Source organism: Chenopodium album, chromosome 18, assembly GCF_948465745.1.
Source record: "Chenopodium album chromosome 18, dcCheAlbu1.1, whole genome shotgun sequence".
Lineage (NCBI taxonomy): Eukaryota > Viridiplantae > Streptophyta > Magnoliopsida > Caryophyllales > Amaranthaceae > Chenopodium > Chenopodium album.
In genome coordinates this window covers 46,894,888-46,900,985 of record NC_137851.1, presented here as the reverse complement: position 1 = coordinate 46,900,985, position 6,098 = coordinate 46,894,888, and positions in this window count along the sequence as shown.

Sequence of the window (6,098 nt, the reverse complement as noted above, 5' to 3'; positions counted from 1 at the left end):
CGTAATCACGCGGCGGTAATACGTCTAAGTCTATCTCTATGGTATAATTATACGTATTATACTAGTATTTCCGTAAAGGGAGATTTGAGGGTGTTACATTTTGTTCCGCGAAAAGTCGGACTTTCCGAAACCCAACAGAATTACCTATTAAACAAGTTGGAGGTAAATAGGATCATTTTGAGCAGATGCATATTAAAGGTAGGATTATTTCCAGATTACTTGAATGTGGGATTATTTTGAGCAGAAGTGGCAAAGATAGGATTACTCTTTTCAAAATTTCCTTCTTCTAATACATCACACATATTTCCCAATATCTCATATCTTTACACCCTCCCACAATTGTAACGACATTAACGTGAACGTTGCGATTGAAAATTCTTCTTTTGGTTGAAGTCGAAATGCATACTCTGGCGGTGTCGCCTTCAGTTTTTTTCTTAGAAAACAAACTTTTGCAGCCATGTCTCTTTGTTGGTGTCCGTAGTCTTTTGCTACGTCCCCTTTACTAGATTCCATGGTCTTCTACAACATCCTTTGCTACTGTCCATGGTTTCTGCAACCACGTCCATTCTTATCTGAATATGCTTGGATGTTGTCTCAAGGTATAATGTTCCAATCGTCTCAAGGTATAAGGAAACCAATATGTTTGTCCTATCGTTTCAAGGTACAACATGCATCCTGTCGTTTTTAGGTACAAGGAAACCAATATGCTTATCTTATCGTTTCAAGGTACATCCTGTTGTTTCAAGGTACATGAAAACCAAACCCTGTCTCACGACATAAAAGAACCCATGTATAAATATTTGTCTCACGACACAAGAAGAACCAATATATCTTGTCTCATGACACAAGAAAGCCGATTTTTTTATCAAGGTTTGCCAAGAGTATTTTTTTAATCTTGACTCCAAGTATGATGTGTCTTACAAGCAGACACCATGATCCACCATCAAGAATTTGTGAAATCGATGCACATACCTTAAAAATTTCATGCTCATACTGATAAGGCCAATTTTACTGGAACAAAATTTCATTATCATCTGCAATATCATCTATACTACTCCGTAATACTACCTCCGTTTTTTATTAGTTGACACGTTTTAATTTTTTCACTATTCATACACTCCTCTTTGACCGTGTTTTGTGCTTTATACGTATGAAAAATATAATCATGTGGGGTCTTGTTAGATTCGTCAGGATAAATATTTTCAAAATATCAATTTTTTATAATTTTTGCTTATTGGTAATGAAAGATATTAATAGTTGAATATGTGCATTGGCAAACGTGACTAAAGAAATATGTCAACTAAAAAGAGACGGAGGAAATATTTAATAATAGGAACTTTTTATGTTCTTAAGTCATTTGTCATATTCTTATTGGTCCATAATATTTTTAGAAGGGTTGTGATAATCTGCATTTATTATTTTTTGGTTCTATAATTTTAATTTGTAAATTATTTATTTTGCCTTTTCATTTAAATTTTTTCATAAAGGGTTGTATTAGTTTTTATTTTAAATCAAAATCTCATTTTCTTTTACTATTCAAATGATATTGCATGTTAGTGTTTGACAGATTATCACATGGCATGTTAACATGTCAATACTATTATTTTAAAATAGGAAAGTTTAAAAGAAATCTAGAGTGCCACATCATCCTTTTAATTTTTCACTTTTTTTTTCATCCTTAATGTTTATCCTTCTGTTTCTTCAATTTCTTCCCAAACGACGCTTCATTTCCCTTTCCCATTCTTCAGTATTTATACATCAATATCCTTTGTTCTAGATGTCTTTCCCCTATCCCAACGATCTTCATTTTTAATTTAAGCTTATCTGTCTTTCTCTCTTCCCCAATTCAATTAAGGTATGAATTCAATTCTTTTCTTCTTCTTTAATCTCCATTCCCTTCTTACTACCCCAAATCAATTTTAGGTCTGAATTTTATTTCTCTTACCTTTTCTCTTCTTCGATTATGAGTTTTTAAAGCAAGTAATTCATTATTATGATATTTGCTTTTTAAATTGTGGTTTATAATTTCATTTGTATATTTTTTAAAGATCAGTATAGTTTTTATTTTCTTTTTCAATGTTTAAAACCAGTTTTATTGTTTCAAAAGGAAAAACCAAATTTTTATTTTCATGTTAGTTTTATGTTATTTTCGTTTTTATTTTTAGAATTTTGAACTCTTTTTTTTATATTAAATTTGATGCGGTAATTTTCTTTAATATATTTGTTTTGAAAATTCTTTTGATTTTTTTTAATGAATTTTGTTTTTATTGATTTTGAAACAAATTGTGCTTTAGAATTTCTTTTAGGCGTTTTTCAAAGATTTGTACAATTTTTAAATTTTCCATTTTCACAGATTTTTTTTTATTTACAATTTCTTTTATCATATCATTTCATTTTTTTTAGTTTATTTTTAAAATTGATTGTGTTTATTTACTTTTATTGGATAATTTTTTAGTTTATGTTTAAAACTGATTTTGTTTGTGTTTATAGTTTTTTTAAATGTTATTTTGATTTTTTTAAAACATTAGATCTTATCCTAACTTTATTTTTTTATTTTAAATTTTAAGTGTTATTTTTTTAGACAAATTTTAATTGGTATTTCATTTTACAACCAGTTTTTTGTATTTACATATAATTTATTTGATTTAAATTAAACATAAGAGCAATCAGAAAAAAAAATAAATAAAAAATAATCTCAGAGTTGTTTCTTTTTCTGATTTTTTTTTTCTTGATTTTAAAAAAATTTAACCCCTATTATTCTTATTGAAGCGTCCTTTTCAAAAAAAATTTAAATAAATAAAATATATGAGTAAAGTGTTACAATTTTTTTTCCCCTTTTAAACTTGTTATTTCTGTTCCTCTTATCATTGTTCTTTATCTGTTTCTAAAATTTGTTTCTTTAATAGTTATTTCCACATTCCCCTATCCTATTTATATCACAATACTCATGCAATTGATCTATCCAACCAAATTTTGAGTTTTTAAGAAATTAGGTTTTCATGATCGGTTTCGTCAAATATGTTACAACAAGGTTTGTATTTTTACCAGTATAAATTGTTGAATTTATATGAACAGAGTTTTTAGATTAATAAATCACTATACGTTCAGATACAAAAATAAATATTGTAATACATTAGACAGCCGTGCATGATGGTTTAAGACTAGTTAATAATAAAAAACAGAAATGATGTACCTTTATGAGGTACATCAAATTATTAGTTTAACGTGTTAATAATTTGGAAAAAAAAATTAAATTATAACTTTTTTTTATATAATCTAAGAGTCAATTCACCACCGCCCTCCAAATTCCCAATACTCAAATCCCATGCATATTTTTTTTTGGGCTATAACCTCCAATTAATAACTCTTACTTCTCCATTTTTTTTTTATAAATAACTTCTAAATCTCCTATTTTTTTTCTTTCTAAATATACATGTTACGTATATTCCATGCGTTAGCACGGAGACTCATATAATTTGATAAAAAGTTCAACTCGTGCATTGAACGAGATAAATGCTAGTTAATGTCAAATGAGATACCGAGTAAATCTATTATATAATTGTAGAGATAGTTAATGAGGTTTTTTCAAAACCCCAATCCTCAACTCCCATGCATTTAGGGGTTTTTTTTTTTAAATTTTTTTTTTTTTAGAAAAACAACTAGGTTAGAAGCCGCACGATTTATATAAAACCTATTTTAAATTTGTACATTTTAAAAATAAATCTATTATACATGAATATAAATAAGAATTACGTACATTTTGTAATTTAAAATATTTTATTTTCATCAAAATTATGATATAGTATTTGTTCAATAATGTCGTCTAATTCATAGTTCAATATTGATAGGTTTTAGTTGTAAGGTAAAAGCATCTAATATTCAAATTTAAAAAATGTTAAATATGATAGTTCTACAAAAAAAAATGACATCATCATTGCATTTAGGCGGGAAAATTTCTATTAAGAGAGCGACACGTGGGGCAGTGGTGACGTCAACATATTCTGTTTTAGTAATAGTTAATAGATAGATAACTACACATCCCTCTTTAAAAAAAAAAACCTACCCATCCCACTACTTTATTTATGTTATATAATATATATATTTAGTGGATGCTCATTATACCCTTCTGATAATTCTAGGATATTCTAGATATACATAGGTTTATTATTCTACAAGAAAACCCAAATTGTATCACATGTATATATACATGTACTCCCATATCATTCAGTATGAAGAATATATATTTATTCTTTTCCCTATTTCTCCTCTTTCTCTTTAATTTCATAACAATTTATTTATTTTTTTAACTTTTAAAAACAAAAATCAATAACTACCCATCCCACTATTTTCTTTTTTTTTTCTTTTTAATTTTTGTATTTTTTTCAAGGGACTACTAAAAACATTTCAATTTTTTTTTTTTTTTGAAAACACTATTAACATTTTTTTTTTACATATAGTATAATATTTGTCATGCATTCACACGGCTATACAGTTACTTCATCAACAATTCAATCCCCAACCTTTCAATTACTAGCTCCGATTTTTATTAGTTACAACTTTAAAATATTTTATATCTCATAAATAATACCCCAAAATTGCAACTAATAAAAATTGGAGATAGTATATGCATTTTTTAGGGACTACCCTCTCAACAACTTCCACTTTTCTAATAAAAAAAAAAAATATGTGGCACACTTTTTGCGTGACTGGCCTCACCGAATAACTGCTTGCAAAATCTATAATCTATAATAACTTTTAAAAACAAAAATCAATAACCACCCATTCCACTATTTTCTTTTTGGTATTTTTTCAAGGGACAACTAAAAACATTTCACTTTTTTTATTTTTATTTTAAACACTATTAACATTTCACTTTGTGTTAATTTTATTTTTGTACATAGTATAATAATAGGTTAGAACCCGTGCATATATAAAATCTAGATAAGAATTATGAATCTTGTCAAAAAAAAAAAAAATAGATTTTCTTCAAAATTATGATATAGAACAGATTCAAAATTATGATATAGTATGGTAATTAAACATAAATTGATAGGCGATTTTAGTTGTAATGTGGAAGCTTCCACTATTTAAATTTCAAAAATGTAAAATATGATAGCTTAAAAAAAAAATCATCCTTGCATTTAGGTGGGAAATTTTTTATTGTGAGAGCGACATGTAAATAGTGATGACGCAGCATACTCTGTTTTAGTATTAGTTCATAGATATGTCATGCGTTCACATAGGTATACAACTCTTTTACTATGCATTTTTTAGGGACTGCCCTCTAAACAACTTCCACTTTTCTAATCATAAAAAAAAAAAGTGCGGCACGCTATTTGCATGATTGGCCTCACCGAATAACTGTTTGCAAAATATCAAAGTAATTCATAGTGCACTGATGAAATAAACCCCTATGACACTAACCAAATAACCCTCATAACACTGAATGAGTAACCTCTATACCTTGACAAAGTGGTTGGCCACATTGCGTGGCCATCGACATATAAGAGTAAGAGTATGTTCTTTTGAGCTCCTAAGCAGAGCAGAGAACATCACATTTCAGTAGAGTACAACAAGCGTTAGCGGGCAGAACAAGTGTCAGCAGATTATTAATAGTTAGGAGAGCAGACTAGACCACAAGTCTACAACAGACCACAACCGCTCAAAAGAACAGTGTCTGAGTTACAACATCAAAATCAATTTCCCGTATTTTAAATATATTTTTTATATTATATATTTAATAATTTTTTACTATAATATATATCTCGTTTATTTTGCACGGGTACACTTGAGTTAAAAAAAAATTAGAGTGATAAATACTCCGAGTGATAAATACGGAATCAAAAGTGGGCATCCATGTAATTTCGTACTTACCAAGTCAAGCTTGGTCTAGTGAAAAAGAGAGCACCTTTCAACTATGAGGTTGGGGGTTCAATCCCCACTAGTGACAATTTAGGGGAGTGGAATTCCTTTATCTTCCCCCCACTCTTTCAAATTATCTAGTCGATAACCCGAACCAGGAGGACCTGTGAGAGATTCTGGTCCGATAGGACCCTTCTATTTACCAACCAAAAAAAAAAAAAAAAAAAAAAAAAAGT